We start from the raw sequence: 27004 nt of genomic DNA on the forward strand, positions 1-27004 counted from the left end.
TGAGGCAACAGCTGGAGCCAGCAGACTTGGAAGCTTCCTGTCCGTTACATCCCATGTGACAGGGCCTTGATTTGGTCCTCAGTACTTCTAATAAAATGGAATATTTCTCTGTAAGATGGAACTGAGAGGACTAGGCCTGTTTCATTCAATGAAGAGACAAAAAAGAAATTGTTTTGATACAGCGTGCAGCATAAATTTTTTCCTTCTCAAACTCACAAATAATGCAGTATTTCATGAAAACAAAGGAAGGAAGAAAGTGCCTCAGGGTGCTCTCAGCCAACACAAATTAAGACGTTCACAAGCCTTTCTTCTAGATTCAAACCGCACTTACAGGATCACCTCACGTCCCGGCATTCATTGCTTAGGTTGCCACTGGAATTTATGCAAAAACCCAGGTGGCAGGACTCATAACTGTGAGTTGATTTTTGCTGAACAAGGCACAATATAAAAAAAACAACTCACATCAGTCAGCCCCCAGTCACACGCTGGTCTGGAGGCATGCAGTAGCAGAGGGGTTGAACTGGCTGTCACCGAGGTAATGAGTAGGAGAACCACCACCACTGCCCATGTCTTACAGGGAACTGCTCTGCCTGACTTCTGTGGCTTGCCACAGATGAACCTGTTAGCAGCACTTGGTGTCAATAAAGCAGCAGAGGAGCAACAGCTTTTCTGAATGGTCTGATTAACAAAAAAAAGCACAGCATGATGTCTTTATTGTCCTACTGTTTGAACACTTGCTTGCCACATGAGTGTACAAAGACATGATTGCTTCGTGAAACTAGGATTTGTTTGGGGTAGTTAGCCAGGTGGCTGTTACACCAGTTACTGTGTGAACAAAGTCTCCTTCCAGAACAACTAACCAAAAGAAAAATCAAGCACCGGCTCCCAAGCCTCTCCTGAGCACAAACCTGCCCTTCAGAGTCTGCCCGGGGTTCCCTGTCCTGCTCTGCTCTTCACTGAAGTCCCTTCCTCTCCTTGGCAGCAGGACCCTGGCGGTACAGCTCTGTCACCATAACAACTGGATGGCTGTCTTATAATTCAAACGTCCCTCTCTAACTTCAAGGGCCTCTTCCTACACACAGTCTAGAGCTCATCAATCCTTCCCCCAGCAATTCTCCATTCTTTATTGGAGCAGTAACTCCCACACCCGCTCTTTCTGAAGCTGCCTCTCTGCCATTTTATTTCCAAGAAGCCTGATGAACCGTGTACTCGCCCATTTGGGAAAAGAATTGAATTCAATACAGGTAAGCCTTCGTCTTTTCAAAGACCAGCTAACCCTGTGATTAACCCCAGTGTCTTGGGTTTGCCTGTGGGAACGGCTGCCCCAAAGAGTTCAGAAAATAATCCCACGGAGAGCAAGCTGCTCACACAGCAAATCCCCTTGTAACTCCTAGTTCCTATGGAATTTAGACAACATGGCAATAATATAACAATGGAGGCTTGTGGAAAGCAGCATGTACCCCCAAAATGACAAATGCCACCCCCAAAATCTTACTTAGCCACTAATTAATTCTGTGACCTCAGACTAACTGATAGCCATTTCTGTACTTCACCACCTCTAATGGCAGCGTTCCTATTCAACTGCCTCAGGTTGAATAAATGATTTAACTAAACCTCCTCAATAGCTCATTTAGAGATTGAATAATTTTCATCACATTTTCTTTCATTATATGCAGAGATTTCAGCCTGCACTGTCAGCTACAACCTGCACAAGCACTGCAAGTCAATACAAATATTTTCAACTAATTTGGAAATTAGGTTAAAATGTGATTACCCTGTAAATAGCACTGCTACATGAGAAATGAAGATAAGATATAAATTAATGCTTGAAAAGCATTCTGCAGTGCACATCATCATAACTGGGAATTTCACCAAACTCATTGATTAACTGCTATCACGATATGGCCACCCAACAGCTATATGCCCACATGTAATTTTGCCCTGTTAACTTCTCTAGTGCTGTGCTTTCTCTGAGCAGCCACTGCACGTCACTGTTGTTCCATTGAGAAGACTGAAAAGAGCCTCGTTAATAAGAGCAGCTTGCAGGACTCAGGGAGTCTCTCTGCATTTTCAATCAAGGGAAGAAAATATCCTACAAACCAAGGGATGGAGCTGACTGAAATCAAGAGCAATTTTTTAATTTTTATTTTTATTTCCCCCCCAGGACTGAAAGGAGGCCATACCTGTTGCTGTTTTGCTGTCTCGTTTGCATGTGCAAATAGACTTTCTCCATCTCTGCTCTTTAGAGGTGTAAAAAGAGACTGGCTGTCAGCTAGGGACATGGAACTGCTTGCTCTCTGTAGGCTCTGAGGGTGAATTGCCACAAACAACAAAACCCCCGGTACCTGAGTTCTGCACCATGAAGACAGAAAGTAAAAGATACGAGATGCTCAGATGGCACTGTAAAAGCCACAGCATGTATACCCATTTAGATTTCTTTCGTTCAAGTGGAGGGGAAATTCTGGACCATTGCATAGCAACTTTAAAAATAAAGAGCTTGAGAACTTGGCATGATTTTTAGGTATAAAAAAGCAGCTGCAACCAGGAAGCTGAATGATGTTTTAGAAGCATGACATTCCCAAAGAAGCTGTGTGAACACCTCTGTCAAGCCACATCAGCAGACTAAGACTAAGCTCCTCCTTCTAGTCCTAGCCACAGAAAATGCAGAAATATTCCCAGCTTTTCCCAACTTTTTCCCAACCTTTCAGCAATTGCCACATCGTCAGGTTGCAACGGGGAGTCTTAATTCTTTTTTCAATAAAGTTTCATACAAAATCATTTGGAAGAGAAATGAAACAGCCAACAAAGGCAATTCCTTTAGAAGGCAGAAAGGAAAAGGCTAAAGGATAAAACTGAAAATAAAACATGAGAAGACTTTAAGGGGAATTAACATTAGAAGAGAGATATAAACTGAACAGAAAACGATTTAGCAAGTAGGGCCCGTGTGGGATCTTCTGTAGCACTCAGCCCATTAAAAGCAAATAGTTCCCTATCCATGGGCTTTCATATTGTGCTTGCAACCTGCCAGTGGCAGCTGCGCTTACTGAACCTGCTGCTGCAGCCAGCCTGGTTGCCCCTGGCCCACGAGCTCGCCTCACGGCAGGCAGTCCCTGCAGGGTTGTGAGGAGGGGGCTGCCCTTCGAGTGGAGGTGACACTGAGGTGCCCCGTCAGCAGGCTTCTGCCAGGTTTACTTGTCTCACTCCAGCTTCAGCGTGGAGGAGCCGTGCTGCTGCGGCCCACGGCGAGTCCCATGGTGCTGGGTTTTTCCTGATGCAACTCCCCTGAGTTAGCATGATTACAGGTGCTTCACAAAGGCTTTCCCACACCTTCAGTCTACAGAAGAGGTACAACCTGAGAAAAGCATTCCTGTCGTCTTCCCTAGTGCCCTGCTAAGGATGGCAGGAATCAGGTGCTTACTTTGTAAGGTTAAGGCCTGGCATTCCCTGCACTGGGACCACGTGCACGGACACCCAAATTCCTGCATCTCTCTGGCAGTGTTAAATGGCTAATCCTCTACGTGCTGGACTGCGGTGCTGCCGTTGATCCTCTGCCACAGAAAGGAAGAAAATTCCAAAAAGAAATTATCCCGAGGCCTCCAGCCATGATCTTAATCCTTTGAGAAGCCTAAAATCAGGCCAGAATTCTTCATGCAGCAAAAGAACAAGGAGGTTTTGTTTCTGAGGTTGCTAAAGCAATGTTTATTTCATAAGCCCAGATCCACAAACATGAGAGGAGAAGAGATCATACTGCCAGAGGGAAGGAAACCCTTTCCTGAAGCAAATGACTGGGCTGTAACACTGCATCCTACAGAGACAGGGATGATTTATAAAAGAGAAAATATACACAGCTTGGCGATCAAAATAGTTGCCTCAAGATTGCTGAGCTGAGTGAAGAAGTGAAGAGACATAGAAGTGAATCAAAGTCCAGAAATGAAGGCAGAAGACTGCAAATATCCATCCTTCTTCAGACCTTGAGAGAAAATAACGTTACCTTTGCCTGCAACTTTTGTTCTCAGGTTTGTGTAGCAGCATCCTGGGCTGCTAAGGGATGTGTTGTTTCAGGTACCTGGGTCTCTGCTTTGTGGTAGCACGCATTGGTCAAGACACTGCCTGCTGCTGTACTGCCCTAAGTATACTTGACCTGCGGCTGTTTTCTCTCCTACAAATAACAGATGAAAGAAATCTAACCAAAACAACAGGCTGGGTTCTCCTCTCAGGCAGAAGCCTTGGCAGAGCAGGTGGGGCCCTGGGGAGTCAGCACGGCTGTGTAGTGGTGTCCTGGTGCCCATAGGCCCCTGAGCCTGATTGTCTGCAGGTCCCTGCCCCAAGCAGGGAATTACCATCTAAACCAGAAACACCCGTTTTTACCAGACAAAAAGATGTAGTGGATGCTCTGCGAGTGCACTTTTTAAACAGGCAGCTCTGAGCAGATCCCGTTTCCTTGCGAATACCACACTGCAGAAGGACTGGAACCAGGGAAGCCAAGCCTGGCTCTGACCCGCCACCATCAACTGTTGTCTCATTAATTGCAAGATTTGCTTTTATTTTATTTACCACATGAGCCCAAATGGAAGCCTGAGGATCTATTTGCAGATCCAGCTATCTAAAGCTCTTCAGCATACATGCTTGTAGGTCCAGCTTTGTATTATTTAGAGCTTTTGCTTGTTGTTTTAGGTTTAATGTGTTTGCTCTCTTGATGGCTCCGTCAATATACATTCTGCACTGAAAAAGTTAAATGTCAATATATATATAAAAAAAGACAGGGCCAAAAATACCCATCCAGAGTTTGGAGATTGAAAGCAAATTGTAGCTTTGTCAATAGTGTGTTTGGAAGCATTTTAAGTAGTGAATCACTTGATGCTAGCTATTGTAAATATTGGTTTAAAGGCGCTATAAAATAGATGGTGCATAGTTAAACCTTCCTCCAAATCCTGATCTATTTACGCTACATCACTTAGTTACCTCAGACCCAAAGACCACTGAAGGTAACAGGAGTTTTTACCAAGTCCTCTTCCAGCTTGCTGTAGATTCAGAATATGGACATAATCTTGTGGTAGGGGTGCAGGATGTTTCTTACAGTTTTCATGACATTAAGCATACAGCACTCCAGAACATGCCGTTCATTTTTATTTAGTGCCAGCAGAGAAAAATTGTATGGAGTGACTACATTCAAAAAAGAGTATCGCTCCATACCCTACCTGCCCAGCCTTTCATGTATGGTTAGACACTGAAAATGGTATTCATCTCCCATTACAAAGCGTAGCATGGGACATGGTGACTGAGGTCTGAATCCTGAGCAGACTTGGACTGAGTATGACTGAGCAGCAATCGGGTGAGTCTGTTTGTGCAGAGTCCTTCACTGAATGCTGGATTCAATCAGTAAAGCATTTGAGCTGTGATGCCAAAACAGTGAACCTGAAAAATGATTAATGTAACTTCTGCCCAAGTCTAGCCCTCACACTGAAATTTGAAGGAATTCTTTATCACGTTGGCACTAGTCTCTACAAAATCTGTTCTTATTACGTCTTCTCAGTGACATGTAACTGTCCCAATATCTGTACCTTAGATTAAATCCTAATTTAGATTCCAAGGCTCACTTCTGAAGGGCAAGATTTCACAAAAGGTTTCACCACAGCCCAGCCAGAATTTCTAAGGATTTAATGTATTGGATGCATTTGGAAAAGGCTGTCCAGCACAGCCTAGCACTGTCCACTGCTCTTTATTTTTTTTTTTTTAAATGTAGATACCTAAGTAGGAGAAAAGGTTTTAGTTATGGCCACTGCCTTAAAGTCTGGCTGAAGAAGTTCCTAAAGAATAAAAAGGAAAGGGAAATCGGAGTTTTGATGTTGTTGACCTGAGTGGACCTACATGTATGCAGGTAGGTTTAGAGAGCTTTGCATGAAAATCCATTCTTCAGTTTTACAGCATGAACCTGATCCAGCCCAAACCTTATGACACCTTGATCTTTGCCTGGACTACTAGTACATGTGTGCTTTCTCCACACGGGGAAAGGAATTTAAGAGGAAGAAAATCCAACAGGAGCATCATTCATGCTCATTTGCTTTTGCTGTAGCTGTCTATTTTACTGTGTCTGCATTTTTACCCTGTCTTCCTGTTTTCCCCCCATCTTTTTCCCAATGAATAAATTGAAAACAATTCTGCTGTGGGCAAGTCTGGAACCTGTCTGGTTCTTCACCTGTGGTTTCCATCACAAGGAAAACTGTGATTAAGGGTGACAGGGCCCTTCGGAGACTGGAAGGTGAGATGGCAGCTGGAGAAGGAAATGACAGGCCTCTAGAATTATCTGCTCCCATAGAACAGGTGTCGGCAATCGCAGAGAAGGCAATGCCTGAAAGTTTCAGTGCTCCAGGCGGCACTGAGAGGGGAAGATGTGTCTGCAAAAGGGCATGTTCACTCAGTTACAGAGTGCATGTGTTGTGCTAAATGTCCTTAAATCCCTCTGGTAATGCAGCCGTCTGTAACAATAAATAGCAAATAACTATTGTCTCCTCTGGGACTATAGCTATCATGCTTCCAAATAGGAGTCATCCTGCTCTGTGTGGAGGTGTAAGAGATCATATATTTACCGTAAGTTCTAAGGAAAAATGCACATAATTTAACCTGCAATCTTAGATTGCTTCTGTTTACACAATTTTGTTTAAAATCAACACTTAAAAATCCCATACAACGGACTCCTCCCAATTGCTCTAAGTTTTAAACACCTGAGAGGTAAGAAATGCTTTTGTGTTAGAAGTGAATGGTGTTATTATTTGTCTCCTTCCATTTGCCTTCCTGCCCTCTTGTTTCCAGGGTCCTTTAATCCCCCCCCCCCAAGCAGAGATACAATTTAAAATCCTTCAGTGTGCAATTTTTGTGATTGGTAGGAATATAAGACCATGGATAGAGCTAAGAACTGAGGAATCAAGCAGTTTATGTACATACATAATCTTTTAAGGGTGAACAGCAGCTCACCTACTTTGTTTTAAAATATTCGTGAATATCTCTGGAAATGAGAACATCTAATAATAGCAAACGGTTTTATAAGCTAAGCCAAGATACTCAGTGTCTTGAAAGTATTTTACAACCATGAACATAACTATTCTTCATGATTCACCTGTAAGGTAGCTATCATTATGTCTCTTGTTCAGATGTGGAAAATGGTACCCAGAGAGACTGCAAAACTCAAATAAGTAACATACGGTAACAGACTGGCAGAATTAAAGCAAAAAAAAAAAAAAAGGCCTAATAAATGACAATTATTACTTCAGCTCACTGCCTGAAATTATCTGAATACTAACATCGCCCCCAAAAACCCCAGACCACCCTTCACCCCAAAACAGAGAGGCAGAACACCCCTAAGAAAGATACCAGTAGTTCAGAGGCTGTACTGAGGTTTTCTAAGCTGGTCACAAGTCTCAAACCAGTCTCAAGCCAGAATAAAAGAATCAGAAGCTCTCCAAAATCTCACATTGTCCCCCATTCCCAGTTATCTGACAGTTTCTTTCACATGTAAACCAGTATTTCTATCCCAGATCTGGGAACAGAATTCAGAAACGTAGATGCCTGTTACTTGATTGCTGTTTCCCGATTAGGCGTTCGAACTCTCCAAAGGTTGCAGGGATTTAGAATCTGAATGGTAATGTACAATGGTTTCCATGGTTTTGAAGCAGTCTTTTAGAGACACAAAACCTATTAGATGTGTTGCTAGTAAAGAATGTCTTACTGATCACTGAGCAATGGTGTACTACCAAAGGTCCTCAAGAAGCATGTCACACACACAGTTAAAAGCTGAATTTTGCAGGACATCTGGTGAAGGACAAAACTAGTCTTCCCAGAAGCTGGTAAAAGCCTTCTAAGGTTACTGAAGAGGCCTCAGATTAAGTTACTCATTTAAACCCTTCTTCCAAAAAAATGTTTTTCCTCTTAAGAGCCTTGTATTCTAGAATCACAAACTAGGTAACAGTCCTAGATAACAATCACAAATTGTGTGGAGTGTAACTTAGAATTCCTGTGCACTTCATTGATGTAATGCATTCGGTCCTTACAGTTCCAAAATCAGCGTTTAGCAGCTTGTCATTAGAAACATGAAGGCCTACTTGGTGTCTTTTCCTGTGCCTCTGTAAGAGAAGTGAAAAATGGTTTCCTTCTGGCTAGAAGTCTCTTGTGTCCACTGTCATGCTCGTCTCAGACATCCAAACAACCAGTAACTCCTTCCTTTCCATGGGATGAGGATATCCTTTCCACTCAAGTCTGCCTTCAGGAATGGATCTCCCAAATTATGCCTTTACCTTACATGAAAGTGCTTCTGACTGTAGTTGTATGGAAGCACTGAGCATTTGTTTCTTCATCACACTTTCTAACAGCTTGTGATCAGCCAGCACACCCACTTGGTGCCAAAAGCCAGTCACAGAACTGTTCTGTTCCAGACACCACAGCCAAAACCTCCTCTTCTATCTGTCCCCTTTCTGTTTCTGTCAAGGCATTTGGAGCAAATGCTTTTGGCTCTGGATCCGAATCACTGTGACTCCTTGTCTGCCCTGAGATACATCATACCGCACCTCCAACCACACTGTACTTAACCAGAAGCGAGCTGTAGTATTGCCTCTCTGCAGACTCAGGTCACCACTCACCATAACCCGATGAGGATCATTTACTGCATTTCTTATGGTTTCGTGGGGGCTCTGCTTCAAATTTCTAGAAAACCTGCTCTACTGATAGAAGGACATCGAGGTGCTTGAGCGGGTGCAGAGAAGGGCGACGAAGCTGGTGAGGGGCCTGGAGAACAAGTCCTACGAGGAGCGGCTGAGGGAGCTGGGCTTGTTCAGCCTGGAGAAGAGGAGGCTCAGGGGTGACCTTATTGCTCTTTACAGATACCTTAAAGGAGGCTGTAGAGAGGTGGGGGTTGGCCTGTTCTCCCACGTGCCTGGTGACAGGACGAGGGGGAATGGGCTTAAGTTGAGCCAGGGGAGTTTTAGGTTAGATGTTAGGAAGAACTTCTTTACAGAAAGGGTTGTGAGGCATTGGAACAGGCTGCCCAGGGAAGTGGTGGAGTCACCATCCCTGGAAGTCTTCAAAAGACGCTTAGATGTACAGCTTAGGGATATGGTTTAGTGGAGGGCTGTTAGCGTTAGGTTGGAGGTTGGACTCGATGACCTTGAGGTCTCTTCCAACCTAGAAATTCTGTGTGATAGGAAACAGCTAGTTGATGATGCTTGGTGCCCAGCTTGACTTTCCCCTTCTTCACTCCAAAGAAGTCCCACCAGAAGTTAACAACCACACACCAAACACCTTATCATGACGGTCCCTTTCTTTGCTGACTCACAGCTGGTTGGAACAGCTTCCACAGTTTTTCAGGAAGAACTCCTGACATCAGCATCATCCGACTTGTCCCTGTAAATATATATTTGCTTTTTTATCTGTATATGTCATGTTCAGCTGTGCACACAGAATCAATACTTGCTTCAACTGCTTCCATGCTTGCATTGTTTTATTTCTCTGGAAACTCAGTGCTTCTTATGCCCTCCTCCCCCCCCGGTCTGTAGTCCTCTTGTTCTCTCCAGACATTTGCTTCCTCTTAAGCTCACTATATCGCTGCTGTAGCTGAGATTAGACAGTTTCTGTCAGTTTTATTTCCATGTACTGCATTCCACATAGTGGAGAGGGTCCCGTGTTTTTCAGAGCAAACTGTCTTGCTATTAAGAGAACTATTTGCTCAAAGGTCACCATGTGCACACAGGCCAGCCTGTGCTTCTTTCAGAGACTTCCCTTCTGCATTTTCTTCTCCTCTCTTGAAGTTTTTCATAGTTCCTATATCTAGGTACACTGAAAAAGCTTGACAGGACTGTGCCTTCTTGGGAGATTCAGAGAGCCACAGGAGGCAGAGAGGGGACATGGACTATATCCAGCCTTTTTTTTTGACCACATAGGCTGTCATCTCAGCCTGATTCTTCTCAGGCTTCTGAAAACATCTCATTTACAAGGGGTGGGCTGCAAGGCTTAGAAGGGATATTAGCACAGTCAGTTCCACTACAAGAACATGACGTGTCTTTCCCTCCCATGCCCTCCTTGCCTTCCTGCTGATTGCTCCTAACCCCACAAAATCACTTCCTATTTTCAGCTTTTTCCAGTAATTTAGCACATACCTTCCACCTCCTTCCCTGTTCCCACACCAGTCTCTTTCCTACGCACTTTCTGTGGCATCCTCCTCCACTCCCCTTCACTGTTACATCTCGCTGTTTATTTTATCTTTCTTATTTTTTTCCTTCTATAATTTTAATTCTCCCTGTGTTTCACTTTAGCTCTTCTTTACTTTTATTATTGCTTATCAGGTTTTGAACTACATAGGTCTTAAAAATCTTAAAGTGATTAAATTATATCCATATATTGTATATTATGATTAAACTCATATGAAAACTGAATATTGTAATGTTTCAATGTAAATGCCTTGGCAATGGTATCAAAAAGATCAACTTTATCTTAAAGTACTTTAATCAGTACTACAGTTGGGAAGAAGAGTAATCATTTAACAAGACTCACAGGTGCATGTGTGTATATATGTACATACACACAGATCCATATGCACATACACTCAGAAATAAAACACATGAGGCAGACATAATTGAGTGAACTGTTAAACTCATGGGAGCAAGACGCTTTCCTAGATGTTTACAGTACATTGAATTGTCCACAAAGACAAATATTCACATCCACGTGCTGGCTGGAAACTGCACTTGTGCTGTTTAATGTCTTATTTGAATAGGCAAGAATGTTTCTGTCCTTTTAAAACACAGGGACAGAGACAACCACCCAAAATCTCCTCTCACTGTGCACCAAGCGGTAATTTTATTAGTCTGCAAGGAGGGTATCTTTCACATGGTCAGATAGCTCTCTAAATCCCTCTCTCCCCTCCCCCCCCTGCTTTTTTTTTTTTTTTTTCTTTTCTGATCCACCACATTTAAGACCAAAACCAAAGAAAAGCATCCAATCTAATTCTGTAAGGCTCCCAAACCATGGAGACCAACAATACTGGGATGAGATGTGGCCCCAGAGAGCAAATCATTATACGTGTATGTAAGAAAAAGTAAACCCCACTGATTCTTGTTTACTTTGGCTAGATACCGGTATCCTGAAACAGTGTCAGGGAGATAACGGGGAGAGATCCTTCCATATTTTGCCTCAAAGAGCTTTTCCAAATATTTTGTGTTGATTTTCCCTTGTGCGTAAGCAGTTATACAGCTGACTTGCCTAATGTCTATATTAATTTTGGTACGTTTTTAATTAGCAGATAGCTAATTAACATAATATAAGGTTATCTTGTTAAATGTTAATTGGATATGTAAACATTCTTTACAAGTTAATATTCAGAGGAAAAACATGTAATATGCATTTGCTGCCTGTGTCATTCTGAATTAATTACATGACAGCCAGATTTATCCCTTCCCAACTTGAGAACCCTCAATAAGTACTCTTTAAAGAATCAATTGATACTTAATTAATATGTACTGGCTGTCCTATTTAATTTAAATGAGTTCTTTCAACAAGTTACAGTGTTGCAGAAAGACACAGCATTCCCCCAGTGACACGGAGCATTTTCTGCTGAGAGCACACGAGGGTGCTGTGAGAAAAGGCTCGGTGCCGCTGGCCTATATTTCATCAGTGGGCACACAGCCTCCTCCTTTCTTCCTATCAAAAACAAAAGCTACCCACACAGAAATCTTTATGAAAGTTGCATGTACTGTGCTGTATCTCATTCCGTGGGGCTTCATATTGCTCGGGGCTCTGTGATAGCTCCCTACCTGGATGGTGTTTATTACATTAGATGATGAGGTCAGTAACCTTCTCCCCCGATCAGGTAGGGAGCGAGGTCCACATTCCTTCACTCCCCTTTTATGTTATCTTCATAACATCCACTGATGAGATACGTGTAGATTTAGCTCATTGTTTCGGTGCATTGATATTCCTAGCTACAGGAGAACAGCATGATTGAGTCCCTGAGGGGCTGAATTCTGGGATGGATGCATGGCAACGATGTTCACGTATAATTTATTATGTGTATGAAATCCTTAACATCAGCAAAATGGTCGCAGAGTTTGCCTTCCCTTTCATCATGCAATAAGGGTGTTAATGAATAAGAAACATCTCTGCATGCTGCAGTTTAACACATTCCGTGCCCAAGCAGCGGCAACAGGGATCTGAACAGCTAGTCTGTCTGCCCAGCTACTGATTTCTTCTGCTATCTGGCTGCTGCAAATGACTGTGGTTTTAATTTCTGGAGGGTTTTATCTCCAGCAATCCCTAAGCACTTTATAAATAACAATTAACTATCACCATGCTTGTGTGGTAGAAGTATTACAGGCAGGTTAACTGAAAAACTAAGGTGAATTTTCCTGCCAGAAGTCACAGTGTGATACAACAGCAGCTCCCAAGAACTCTGACTCAGTTTCTCTAAACACAAGACAACTCTTCCTTGTACAGGTAGGTGCACTCACAGTCCTCTCTCAATGACAGGTGACCTGTCATGACAGAAGAAATAAAACCCTATGAATTCATACTGGACCCTGTAAGTGAGGGCCTGGCCTGACTCTCTGAGGTCAATACAAAAGATCCTTTTACCCTCATCTGGTTTCAAAGAGAAATGCTGAAGATTAAGGGCCAGATTTTCCTAAGCACACAGACCCTGGGCCTGCAGGAACTTCAGGGGGAGTTTTAAGTGCTCAGCCTTTCCAAAACCCCATCCAAAGGCTTGCCCACAGTCACACAGGCCACCTTCAGTGTTATGGCAGCAGTAAATCTCTCCGATTGTCTTGTCTCCAAGCTTGCTAGTGTTACTAAATTTTTCTCTAAGGAGCTTTGCTCCAGTTGTTGTAGCTGAGGAAGCTGTTCTTTCAGCTTGAAGCAGCTGAAAGAATCTGAATACCTTGTATTGTAATCACTAAATACCACTTTTCTACTGGATGTAAGCAGAACACCTATTTTTAGTTAAAAAGCTGCTGTTAGGTTACACAATATCTTTTATGGCTAAGTAATGCAGCAAGCTGGCACAAACCAAATGGTACTTGACTGTTTGCAAATTGAACAGCAACACAAGCAGCAGGTGGTCACTCACCTCCAGGCTTTCATGCCGATCACCACAATAACAGCTACAATAATAATACTAAACAAATAACATTCAGCAATCTCTTTTTTTTCTTTTCTTTCCTTTTTTTTTTTTTTTTTTTTTTAAGAGGGTTTTTAATACTGAAGACTCACTTTTACAATCCATTTTCAGACAGTTACTACCTGTAGCTTTAAATTTATTATCACTTTCTCTATTTTCCTATTGTAGAAAGTTAGAATTAGTATCCCTGTTGTCAAGGCCTTTAGATCAGCTACATACCTGGAGCTCCAGGGTGCCTCTTTATTGTACATCACTACTGCACCAAGTTTTGTCTAGAGAGAATTTTTTAGTCTTGTAAGCCCTGAAAGTAGGAAGGCACGGCCTACTTTAAAACATTCAGGAATCATGACTAAGAATTGCTAAAATAGGCATATATGACAGCACTATTCTTACTGAATTTCTCCCAGCTTCACTAAGTATTTAACTTATCTATTTAACTTTCCGATGTCTATAACTCTAGGCAGGGGAAGAACTGAATATTCACTTACTCTGGGACATTTTATAGACTGTCTCTGTGTAGATACCTGTGAAGAAATCAGATTATCATGGAGCAGCCAGGAATTTTAAACTGGAAACTGGAAGTTAGGTTGAGAAAATCTTGATGCCCAGAAATGCTGAAAATGTGCCTACCTCCATTAATACCAGCCTACCTTTTATTATTGTTATATTATTATGACTACTTTTATTATGATTACTTTTATTATTATTACATACAGCCAGACTGCTATTTCTTTGTCCCCGCTAAAGAGCACCAGTGACCATGAGGACTCCTCAGGGAGGAAGGTGCTGGTCAATGCAGAGATGGCCCAGCCTGCCCCTGAATCAGGCTGAATGCAGTTTTCGTAGTTCTTACCATTAGGCACTTCAAATGTCTGCCGTTAGATTTACTGTGGGGAGAGATTGCCTCTGCAGTCATTTATTCTAACAGGACACTGAGAGTATATCAGTTACAGACCAACAGACATCGGTCCCTATGTGACAGTTCCCACGTGCTTGTCAGACTCCCGTCCCTGCTGATGCTGATGTGCACTAACAGCCCAGTACAGGAGGATCCAGCACTGTAATAGCATTAACTGCTTGGTTAAGTCCACCCATGTGGTGAGGATGACACTGGTGCAGAATGAAAGGTCTGAGATAAATGGCAGCTCAGGTGGAGAAGGAATAAAAAGAAGCTGATGAAGGGAAATTCTAAAAGAATCTTCTGGGTCTGGAGGAAAAGGGTGAAAGCAAACATTAAAAAAGCAAAGCCAACGGAGGATGTATCTCAACAAAATTTAGTTTTATGTGTACAGTAGTATTTATATTGTGCATAAAAGCCTTCCCAGGGGTGCTACAAGGCTTACCCTAGAGTAATGCAACACCTAATTATCACTATTAGAAAACAATGAAAGATGATATTAATGCCAAACATATAAAGCAGTTACAAAGTTTAATTTTTAATCATTCTCACTGCATTCCCATGAAATTTCAGATCCCCAGAAGCAAACAGCATACAAATGCATCCTAACAAGTGTAACATAGCAGTTTACTTCTGTTAGAAACAAGCTAGTCCTTCATCTGAATATTGTTTGCCCCAAAATATGCTTCCAGGAGTCCTATGACTATGAATTCATGCCAAATATCTTTTGTTGAACAAAAGAGAAAAGACTATATTGAAAAATATTCAAATGTTGTTTGAACTGTTTGAAACTGGATTTCCCTGATCCACTAAAAATTAAAATATGTACAAAACAGGTTAATATGGGATTTTCGGTCTGAGGTTCTGAAGTAAGAGCGAGCAATCAGAGATGCAGTTCCAGAGCACACAGATGGGACACATCCACATGTAACACAACTGCTGCTTTTGCACACACCTGGTTGGTGTAATGAGCACTTGGTACCAACAAAAACTAGCCATTATTATAAAGCAGGGAAAAGAATTAAAAAGATTTACTGACTGCCCTTGAAAGCAGATGCCATGGGATTGCAGATTACCAGCAGGCCAGCCTGAAAAAGAAACAGATATTGTACTCTTCCCTGTGTAACATACACGGAGATTGCTGAAACTGCTCTCAAAGAACTGTAATTCCCAGAACTGCCAACCCCAAAGATCATACAAATACTTAAAGTGAAGCATTAAACAGGGTCTTGTCGGCTGAGTGGCATGTCTGTTAAACCTTCTAAAGCAACACAATCAACTACTGTCAGAAAATTCAGATTCATATTTGTGTCAACATTTGTGCTCTCCAGTGTCAGCTGAGATATCCTCTTCTATGCTTGTCTCCTGAAATGATTAGTAGACCTTGGGAGAGTGAAAGCTATTTTTTGTGAGCAGCTGGTTCTGATATTGTAAAATGAATCCACTACGCATTCCTCTCAAATCTAGTGACAGGTGGGATTTAAATCAAACATGTTTGGCATTTCATGGAGAAGGGAAGAAAGTAGGGACTTCTACACCAAAGGCTGTGTTTTTCAAAAGCTCTTCCATCTCCGAGGCAGAGAGGGATCCAAAGCGCCCACATAGTCCCCTTCCTGGAGTCTAGCACTTCGCTTCAGGAGGTAGGAGTTGTGTCGCTTGCCCCAGCCTTGCTGTACACCACTGAGTTTGGTCCCTGCCTCCAGAAGGGGATAACACAGAGGTGGGTTAGCAGATGGGCTGGAGCCGTGCTTATGCCTGCCTGCGTAGGGCTGAGGGAGCGCATTTGCTGAGGAGGCTTTGCAGACCTACCACCGCCTACTGAACACAGTCTTCACGACACAACGTCAGCTTGAGGACACTTCCAGGACTAAAGCAGGGAGAGGGCAAGAGTGAACAGAGTGCAGGCAGGACATAGCCCTGAACCAGAGCAGATGCTGCCCCTCTTCAGGAAGGGCGGCTGTGTGGCCATGTGGGTGCTCCTCGGGCTTCACTGGCTGCCATGACACAGAAGCTCCTTAAGTGGAATTAAAAGCCCTCTCTGCCCTTAACATACATGAGAACAAAATTAATTTCTTAAGCAATATGCTCTCATTTTGTGAAACTTCAAAGAAAGCTCAAACTCCTTGTTCCTTCACGAATAACCCAGTTTGACTATTATAATATTAATAAATGCATTAGAACTATTTTTAAGTAAGCAAAGACTGAATGATAGTCATCCAAATTAATGAAGGGTATGAACTTAAAATTGATTATGTAAACCACACTAAATCCCTGCACAGATTTAATGATTTAAATTCAAATTTAATTTAGATTTAACTCAAACACCAACTTGAATTAAAGCCACTTTAGTTCTGAATGAGAGTGCCCAGAATGGGCTTTAGTATAGGTTAACAAATCTGCTCTGTGCAAAGATTTTCTTGAACTGTGTTATTTTTCCTTAATGCCATTAAGTCAGTAGTCAGAAGATTGAATGCATTGGGCTCTGAAAGGCAGCCTGTGTTTGGAAGTAGAGGCTGACTCACCAAAATGCATAAGCAGCCCCTAGCTGTATGCGTAGAAGACTTACTGATGTTTTTAAGCTACTTAAATCCCTCAAACAGACCTAGGACTTGCACCTCTTGAATGAAGAGGTGCAGTGTGCTCTGAAGGACAGCGGGCTGACACCCTTTTACCACAGCATGCTTCCCCACCATAGAATCATGGAATGGTGAGAGAGCTAAAGGCTTTAGGCTAAAAGACCTGAAGAGAGTGTTGCAAAGGAAAAAAAGTTCCCACGTCACTGAAACAACACCACACATAAAAACCACAATAATAATAATAATAAAAGGCAACAAAGGGAAACTTGACTGAGGTACAAAAGAGACAAGCCCCGGATCTTTCTCTGCTGCAAGAGCTTTGCTTCCCTCACTTAAATGTCTTTATATATATATATATATAATTATATATATTATTTATTTTACTGAAACATTTATCTTACATATTTAGTTCACTGACCAGGAAAGCCATCAGTATATTTCTAGTAAGTTCCTCACAGACTATGACCTGGTAAGACAGCAGAAGGTGCACACAAGCCATAGCTTCAATGGTAGCCAGAGCTTATTTCTTAGCTGCGCTCTGCAGTTGCAATCGTCCATCGGGATTTAGTTGCAAGCCTGTTTCACATTAGCAATGCAGCATTGTACTGGTCCTACCGTGTGCCCTGGGGTGCAGTGCCCACGGCAGGGCCTGTGTGAGGAGAAGCCCGAGGCTGCCCGCTGCTGGTCCCAGCCTGCTCCAGGCCCCAGCCTGCTCCAGGCCCCGCAGGGCACAGCGGAGCCCCTCGGTGCCAAGGGGACACAGATGTCAGCCAGGGCAGGGCAGGAGGGGCTCCAGGCACAGAGATTCCCCTGCAGGCTGAGCAGGCCCATGGGGGAGCAGGGCAAGGAGCAGCCGGGAGGTGCAGGCACAGCCCCATGCCCAGCCCTGCTCGGGCAGGGGGAGGTAAGGTCAGGAGGGAAGGCATGAGGCTGAGCCTGGGGAGAAGGAGGGTTAGAGGAAACGTGTTTTTGTTGTTGTTTCTGCTTTGTTTTTAACTGACAATAAATTAATTTTTTAATTTCTTGAGTCCTTGTTGCTTCTGATGGTAATTTGTAAGTGACCTTCCTGCCTTTATCCTGACCAGCATCTCCACCTTACTCTCTCCCCTGTCCTGCTGAGAGGCAAGGGAGAGCCCAGCCGGGAGGGGGCCAGCAGCTGGCCATGGCCACCCAGCCCCGGGCTGCATCGTGGCCAACTCAGCACAGGTGTGCAGGGATGCTTGGGAAGCTGTGACAGACACACACACCTCTGTCTCATAGCAAAGATACGGGACAGTGCTCTGGCAGACACCTGGAACGACCTCCTGAGGCAGCAGGAGGGATGGGTACATCCTCTGTTCTTTCTGGCTTTCTTTTGTGTAATCAAAACAGGACTGGGAGGAAGAGATGGATCAGGGCCATGTAAGCCATAAGCTGACACTTCCTTAGAAGCTGAGGGCAAGACAGCTTCCACTCTTTCATGGAGAGGGTTTTGCTTGAATAAGTTTCTGGCTCAAGTTTCTGGGGACAGAACGCAGGCTGGCAAGGGAGCCTTTCCAAGCTGCCTACCCTGAGCAGGCTGGATTTCTCTTTAAGAAAGCACACACTGTACTCCGGGTTAATGGTACGTGTTAAGCTAGAACATCTGCTTATGAAGAGATAGATATGCTGAAACATTTACTGATGTTTTGCTTCCTCCCCTTGTGTCACCTGAAATCTATCATCTCACTACGGTATCCCAGTGCAGTCCTGCTTACAAATCTAGGGAAGCGGGGCAGTGGTGCACAGCTTTTAGAAAATGATTAGTGATCTGTCAGAGTAATGTCTAAACATGGGCACTGACTCAGATGTGTTACCTATAAATCTGTTCATCAGCAGCTGAGGAACATATGTGCCTCTTCTTCCTTAAACATAAAAACATTAATTACATTATATTGTACCACAGTAATGGGCAATGTGGTGACAGAAGCTTGCCAAAACTTTAATTTTAACCATAAATCTGGAGGGTCTGAAATGGCAATTCAAGCTGCTTTAAAAGATGAAGATAAAGCTTACGTCTGGTGTGTAGGAGAAGTTGATGGGGGGAGGGAGAAAGGCATGAAGAATTAGTGCAGAGGCTGAAACATTGGAGAGTACCATGGTAAAACTACAGTCTTCCCTGGGCCAAGGATAGGAAAGAACAAATTGCAGTTCACTAACAGCTACTCTTCTGACTTTCTCCACTTGTCCTGGGGTAAAAAGGTTTATTCTCTCCTACTATTTAGTCGTGTTTTCATACTGCTTGTTTTGGCTGCCCCTCCTTTTCTCCTCCTCAGCGTAATCACAGAGGGAATACTGGACAAGCAGCTCTTGGTGTCGTTTCTGTGGCTAAATTTTTATTTTGGACAGAGCTGTTGTGGAGAAAAGCTGAGGCACAGCATGGAACTCACTCTGTCCTTTGTACCTGGATAAGGAGCATCCAGATTATTTATCAACAGAAAGAGAAGAAATATGGAAATGTATGTATACTATTGAATATGAAAGGCACCACAAATACATGCTGCTGCATTACGTACTGTTCAAAGGGTTTATAAGATGAAGCAGTCCAAGCTGGGAAAGACGATGTAGAAGGCAGCAGCTGCCAGTGCCCCACACCACTGCTTTTCCCACGTGTACTCATTCCAGAACTGAACCGATCCTGCCTGGCTGCAGGTGTTGTAAATCAGCTGGTGCCTCTGACATCAGTGTGAAAACGGACGGGCTAGAGATATCTGCTGCAGTGACCCCAGTCTGCCCCATTATGCCACAGGTAAAAGGGCAATCACTTCTCTGTCTGAACTGACCTTCATTTTAGGATTTGCCTGCCGTGTTTCAGAGCCATGTGGCTTCTTAGGTTACAAATCTAAAATGTGGCAGCAGCCTGTATCAAACAGAGGGCTGGTTTTGGTACTGGTTCTCTAAAACCTTGTCTCCCTGTCCCTTGTGTCCACCCTTTAAAGAGGGGTAAAATACACTGGAGATGGGCTCTACTGAAGGGAAGCCTATACCCTTGTCATTTATTTTTTCCCTAATTCTTCTCTCTCTCATACCAATGTCACCTCCGCAAGAGTGATAAAGATGATGCCACTTGTCTGCATAAGAAAACAAGCACAACTAAAGCAGAACAAACTGTTCAGTGTAATGCCTCTTGTGGGCACAATTCCAGAAGGACATTTTCCCTTTGGAAAGGCAGCTATGTAGTCACTATTGCTCTACAGTCCTATTCCTCTTTACTTTACCTTTGCTGGTCATTTTGCTTGGGTAAGAAGCCCTGCAGCAGGTTACCTTTTTGGCAGTTTGTGAAAGGGAAGGAACTATTTCAAACAGAGCATCACATGTTTTTAAAACAACAGAAACCTACAGACAGCTTGTATTCACTCAGAGGCTGTTTCCCTGCTCTTTGCTCCAGGATATGTCTCTCATAAGTAAGTATGTGCCTTCCATCTTCTATAAGTAGTAACTCAACCCCTTCCATGCTGCTGCTTCCTTCTGACAGAAAAAACTTTCAGAAACTCAGCAAGCATTTGAACTACAAATGCACTGGCCCCGACCGAGCAGTGCTTTAATCCGTCTGCATTCAGCTTCAACTAGTAATGTTTCTGCAGGTATTAAAGGGCAAAAAGCTGTAGTTCCATGTACAAATAATCCAGGCCCAGGCTGCACAGGTCCCAGATAAAATATGTAGCTATTAAGAAATTCCATAAGGTCGATGATTTTTTTTCCCCCCAAAGCAAGAACCATGACATGGAAAATGCTTTCTATTTGCCTCTTGGCTAAAGCAACTTCACTGGCTGCCAGCTCCATTAGCCTAGAGAAGAGTGTGCAGCGGCCAACGACAGCAACCCATCTGACACGAAGCGCGGAGCGGGGTGCGGGGCAGAGCTTGCAGCTGCTGTGTGGGGCGTTCCTCCCCTGTCAGATCAGCGCGGGATGTATCTATCATAAAGCAGAACACCGAACAGTCACTGTGCACCGGACAGCAATATTTCATTTCATGCATCATTAAGAACCTGCATTGATTCCAACTAGTCATATAACCTCATAGTGCACTCACTTTAAAGCAAAAAGGAAAAAAAAAAATCTCTCCTTCCCAAGTCACTAGATAACTTTAAAACTTGTGTACCTGAAGAAATTGGCTTTCTTAGCATCATCTGTCTTGGGGACCACGACGCTGAGTGTGGTACACTATGACTTGGAAAACAGCAGGGACCCCAGGCACGTTCTGTGTTTCAGTGTAGCCTGGGTTTGTTTACCACATTCACTTTGCTGTCATGTGTTTGCAGGAGGTCTTATCTACTCACCAGTTTGATTTGGAATAAAGCTCAGTTCAAATGTAATAAAAAGAGAAGAAAAATATCACAAGAGAATAAAATGTCAGCTTAACTAGTGCTGGTGTCCCCAGCCAGCTGAGCTGGCTATGAAACACGTGCCGCTGGGCAGACTTCTTTGGCCCACTTGTTCAGTATCACCAGGTGACAGCACTGAGGACAGCAGTAAGAGAATTATCAGCTTAAAAAGTAACACCACTTCCCAGGAGAAGGCAGAGTGCCCTTGTGCTAGAAGTGTAGAGGTTACGGAGCACCCCCTCTCTTTCCAGCCTCCAGGAGAACGGTTGGACCATGTATGATGGCCTTCCCCAAGGTCTTCTCTGGCCTGAGATGGCATTTTCAAGTCCACTGGGAACTCAGTTTGAGGTGAAAATGTGCCAGTGTGATCTGGGAAGACAGCTGGCTTCAAAAAAATATCTTCCTGTCTCTTTTCAGCGGTCATTGCTCACTTCGAACCATGGTCTTTGGCACATTACTGACCTTTCTTACTCAACTTTCCCCACACACCTGTTACTATCAAAAGGAACCTGCAAATGTTCATCAGTTAAATAAAGGAAGTCTGAAGACTGAAAGTGCCATACATTTGCTAAACTCAAGCTATCTAGGAGGAATGTTCCTGCTTGTTTACACTAACAGTCCCTCCTCCTCAACTTGAGAAATGGGGCAAAAAGATGAAAGTCTCACCTGCTTCATTACATCAGCTGCTCTTATGGCATCCGTCATCGCAGCAAGAAACAATCTTTGAGGGCTTATTAGCTGTCTTCAAAAGGAGAGACTGCCTCTTATCTGTACATCACCCTGTCCCAGCATGTGGGGCAGTGCGCTACAATGAACAGTTTCACTTTAATATATTCTTTGCTATTTGAATGAGGCATGATATTCTTTATAAGGTACGTGGCAAAGACTGGCAGAGGCGCTAACTCAGTGATTGAACAGGCTGGGTTTACTGTATGTAACATAGTCCAGGGTAGAATAAAAGCCTTGCGTCCGTTTGTCTATAATCTCACAACAAAACTTGCCTTTTCCCTCTATTTTGTTCTCATTGCCAGTGTTTGACTTTTTTTTTTTTTTTCTTTTTTTCTTTTTCTCCTATCTCTTCAGGTCCCAAAGCATCTGGTGGCAAATCAAACATGGTAAAATGTTGGTTTTGAGCTTAATAATATTTTCCAAGTCATTTATTTACCAAATGCTCTTGGTGGAAGTGTTTTGTTCTGTATGTTAACAGGTGGTGTATACTCAATCTGAATGTATGGGCAATCAAATCATAGCAACAGGGGAGTCCCTCTGGGTGCTAAAGTTGGACAAGTCCTCATAAATTCAGAGGCTGAACATTTTGAGTACCTGAGCCTCCTGGCCACCCCTGCTCCCAAGCACACGCATGGATTTCATTACCACATTCCTTTAACTGTTCTGGCTTTGCTTTGCGGTGCCTACTTAATTTATATTGCAGACCTCAACAATCTCCAGAAACAGTCTTCAACACTGAAGTTGCTGCTACAGAAACAGCAAGAGCAGGAATTGACAGCCTCTATCAAAGAGACCAGCTAATGGTCTCATCCGATACAAAACTTCAGCTAAAAATTCAGCTAGGATTCAGCTAGAAAGATGCCTGCTCATCTTTCTTCAGCAGATCCAAGACTTTTTGTGCTGTCTCCTTGGAAAGCTGAGGTTATTTTTAGAGCTTGCCAGATGCGTCTCAGTCTTCAGAGGAATTCCTTCACATTCTCCTATTTTAATAAGTACAGCTCTCAAAAGAAACAGAAATAACAAAAATGTTTAATTGCTATTCTATCTACTTCAGCCTTTGGATGAGTTCACAGCTGAGTACAAGCTTCAGCTAAATTCTATATGACAAAGAAGATGAACAGAAAAACATTACAAGCAAAGTAGCATTTTTTTTTTTAAATGCTAAAACCACATCTTTCTTAGAGTATTTTGCCTGATTTCTTATTCTTAAGAGTACCTGCAGAAATGTGGAGTTGCCCATCATAACATCTCTAACACCAAAACATAAAGGGTCTTTGCAATGTTCTACTCTTTATAAAAAACACTAGAAAAGTTGTTATGTCCCTGTTATTCAACAAAAGAGAAATTCATTACACAGGTATCAGAGGGCTTGTCATGACCCTTCTAACTTCAGAAGGCTGGAAAAAAATCAAACTCTAAGCTTAGACATGGAGTTTTTTTTTCCTTCAATCCACCAAACAACAGGAGCAGATGCAGATTATTTTTTGGATAAGACATCCCTGTTTTGGAACGATTTCACATGCTAACTTTGCTTGGGAACTGCTCCTGTTGGTGACCATGTGTTCAGCACATCTGCTTTGGCTTGTTGTTTTCTCTGAGACTGACAATATTGTGGCAAGACGTCAGAGTGAATTGAGGTGAAGAAAAAGGAAAAGGAAAATTAACATGAAAGAGCTGCATTGCAAATCCAAATGAACCCTGAGAGACTTTCCATCCCTTGATCCTCCATGTGTATATTAGGCTATGTGTAGAGGGATTTGAAGAGGTGGGAGGAATTGACAGGCTTGAAGTAATATCTGGGCTTGTCTTGTCACAGTCAAAAACTCAGCTCGAGCAGACATGCTGGGAGGACATTTCTGACTTCTTGCCCATGGGAGAGGATGCCTTCAAAAAGTTGGGAAAATCCTGCCAATGACTCATCAAGGCTAGTTTCACTGTTCACTGCATAATGCACTCATTCATCAAACTGAAAGGATTTCAATCAATATTGTCAAACTAAAAAGTTATGTATTATATACACATGCACACACAAGTGCACTCAGTTATGCATAACATATGTGATGGCCATCATCAAATAAATTACAAAGCTGGGTGCCAAACTGAATTTACCAAAAATCACTATCTCTACCTGTCCCTTATTTGCACTGAAATTCCCATATAAAATTCAGTAATTCTCATCTATTTCAAAGAATCATCAATTAATAAAAACATTTGAAAACTAAAACAAACCAGGAACTTTTTATTTCTTTCTTTAGCCTATAGGTCCTTTACCAAAATCACACCTCCAAAGATGTTTACCAGGCAGCAGTCAGTCCCACCGTGGAGCACGTCAGATGCCAAGTCAGCAAAAGCTCAGTTTGGGTGACAACATGATACTCTGAATAACACAAACATTTACCCAAAATCCAAGGCTACCTCTAGCCTAGTAATAGTTTCAGAAAACAACCAACAGTAGGTAACTGCTGCCTGAAATATAGCATTACACGATCCTTACTTGTGGAAACGTGGGTGTAAGCAGGGACTGAGTGACATGAGCAGGAGGATACAGGAGCCCTGGGTTCTACTCCTCATTCAGTCTCTATCCCAATGTCTGTAAAGAGGGAAGTGATAAGAATAAATATTGATTCTCGTAACACTTGCCTCCTTTGGACCATAGATAAAGCTGGTTGGAAAGAGAAAAAGGGATAAAATAAGGATTTTCTGTGGCCATTACCAATTCAAGAAAATTTAAACAGTGCTTGAAAAATAACCTGATTTTCCAAAATAAAGGCCACACTTTTAAATCCTTCCCCTGATTCCTGGCACCTCAGCAGCTCTGCTTCATGGCAACATGCCTGATAAGTAAGAGCCTGAAGACCTTGTTTTAACCATTTGTGGCTCCTCAGACGCCCAGATGTCCAGGTCCTGCGGGTGCCAGCAACCCTCAAAGGCCCTGAAGCACCTCAGCAGCAGCCTCCACCCACACCCATGGGGCGCAGAACCCGCTGAAGCTTGGGCCCTAGAGCCCAGTCAGGGCCTGAGCTATGCTGTAGGGCACCAGCTCCTATGGGCTGCTGCTCCTGACTCCCCAGATGGACTCAAGGCCTGGCTCAGCCCCTCACCTGGCCAGGGACTGCTGGCGGGCCCTGCTACCAGCCCTCGGTTCTCCCAGTTGCGCTCAGGCAGAGCTGCGCTGCCTCGCCTTCCTGGCTGCTTCTCTCACAGAGCTGCCCTGCTCTTGCTGCTCCCTGACACTAGGGTTTGAGGTCTGATGCAGCCAGCTAGGCTGTCATCCGGGGTTTCAGTCAAGAAGCTTGAAGCTCGGGGTGTTAATTGTGACTGGAATCAAACCTTGGTTTATTGCTGCTGCTCATGAAACAGAATTGCAGACCTTCTGTGATCTAATCAAACATCAGGCAAACATGGTCCTAGATAGCAACGTGCCTTCCTGTGTAATCATCAAACGTCTGTGAAAAATTGTAAGAGCTGGTTGGCCTAACAGCACAGTTCTGCTGGATTCTGCCCACACAGCAGCCCCCAGCACTGCCAGTGGGCAGGGAGCTCCTCGCTGACTTGTTGGTGTCTGCTGGCAGCTCCTGCCCTTTGGGGAGATGCCATACGTGCCCGCAAGACATTGCTCCCTGGAGAAAGCAGCAGCACGGGAGGCTGATGGTTGGCTGGTAAGGGTGACCGCTGATACAGGCAAGAATTGAGTAAAGAATTTGACCACCAGGCTGAAATCTCACTCATACGAAACATTTTATATGGGGATCTCAGAGCATCTTACAGGGTAGATATAGAAAAACATAAAAAGACATGAGAATTGAAAATTTTTTTGTTTGTTTGTTTTTAATATGCACAAAATTGAGGGGCAAATTGTGTAGTAAAAAATTGATTTGACATGGGATGTGCACTACAGTGTTCAGTCTAGAAAAATGCTTATGTACAGACTTAAATTTAAGCATGTGAATAGACTCATTGGAGTTAATGTTGAGCGAGTGCATAAGAACTTTATTTGCCTGGGGATGGGTGCACTGAGCATCCTTCAGGAAAAATACCTTTCATTTGCCTGCCTGTATGCTCAGACTGAACGAGGCAACCTAAGTTGTGCTTCCTTGTGCTTTCTGTGGAGGGCACTACCCTGACATCAGTGTCTGCAGACTTCCAAATTGCTCATCCAGGTATCTCAAACAGTTAGGACAAGACCTGGCATTATGAAAGGAATGTCAGAATATTGAAAACCCTACGAAATTAGAATCGGGCAGGTTATAACATGATTGCCTAGCTATTCTGTTGTAGCCACCATCAGTGTTTATTAATTCGGGTCTTTCTAGAGGCAGTTTCTCTCTTCTTATCCCCTGCAGCTCTTCTGTTTTCAGAGCTTGCTCCCCATCTCTATTCATGTTCTTTCTCTTTAGCTTTGCACCTCCTGAGCCCTATCACCTTTGCGTCTTGCTCCCCGTAACACCTGTGAGGCTCCTGTTGGGAGCATCCCAACAGGACTGCATCCCTCCCTGCCAGATGGAGCCATGCACTCGCTTCCAGGGGAAGCAACATTCACTCCAGCAGTACTGGGGTCCCTCCAGCCCTGGGGCAGCTGTGAGTGCTGGGGGATAGAAATGTAATCTCAGCATGATTCTAGCTCAGTAACTGATGTATTTAACAATAGAAGTGAACAATGCTGTCTTTTCTCTGTATCTCCTATTGCTCTGTGTTGTCACACAGCTCAGCTCTGAGTCGACTGAATGAATCTGATGGCTGGATTCCCAGCTAGGCTGGTGGCATAAGTATGATCCCAAGCCCTCCTTCCAAGCTTGTGAACAAGAACACTAGCTTTATCTCTCTGAAGTTAAATACAGTTCTCCCAACACTTAATGAACAGCTGCCGAGTCAGACTGCATTAGTAACACTCCCCTCCATCCTTCAGCACATCCAGTATAAACACTGCATCTTTCAATCTTTCCTTAAAAGCAATCAAGTACCAAACACAGAGACAAAGCATCTTCCAGATGAAAGAAAAAATAAAGTGCATTGCCACCCACAGGCTAAGAAGTTCTTACTTTCTGGAGTAATTAGTTCCTAAAAAGATTAATACTAACTAGCCTGCGCATTCTACATTTGAGAGACAGAATCAGCAGTTTTCCTGCTGAATGGATTAAGTACTTTATAATACCAAAGTGTTTGCACCACGGTCAATCTTAATTGTGAGTTCCCTCCTTGGAGAAAGTTGAAGGGCTGTATCAACAGGTGCAGATGGGAGAGGTTTATTGCACATATGGGAACCCGTATGATGAACTGCAGTGCTAGGTGATGTATTTGCTTT

General features: G+C 43.3%; 1 long non-coding RNA gene across 1 annotated transcript in view; it reads right to left on the reverse strand.

Moving 5' to 3' along the window:
• LOC311445082 overlaps positions 1 to 27004 on the reverse strand; it is a 59337-nt gene that overhangs the window by 19802 nt on the left and 12531 nt on the right. The gene's annotated exons all lie outside the window — the stretch shown is intronic.

The sequence above is a fragment of the Aythya ferina genome, assembly GCF_964211825.1.
Source record: "Aythya ferina genome assembly, chromosome: 15".
Classification (NCBI taxonomy): domain Eukaryota; kingdom Metazoa; phylum Chordata; class Aves; order Anseriformes; family Anatidae; genus Aythya; species Aythya ferina.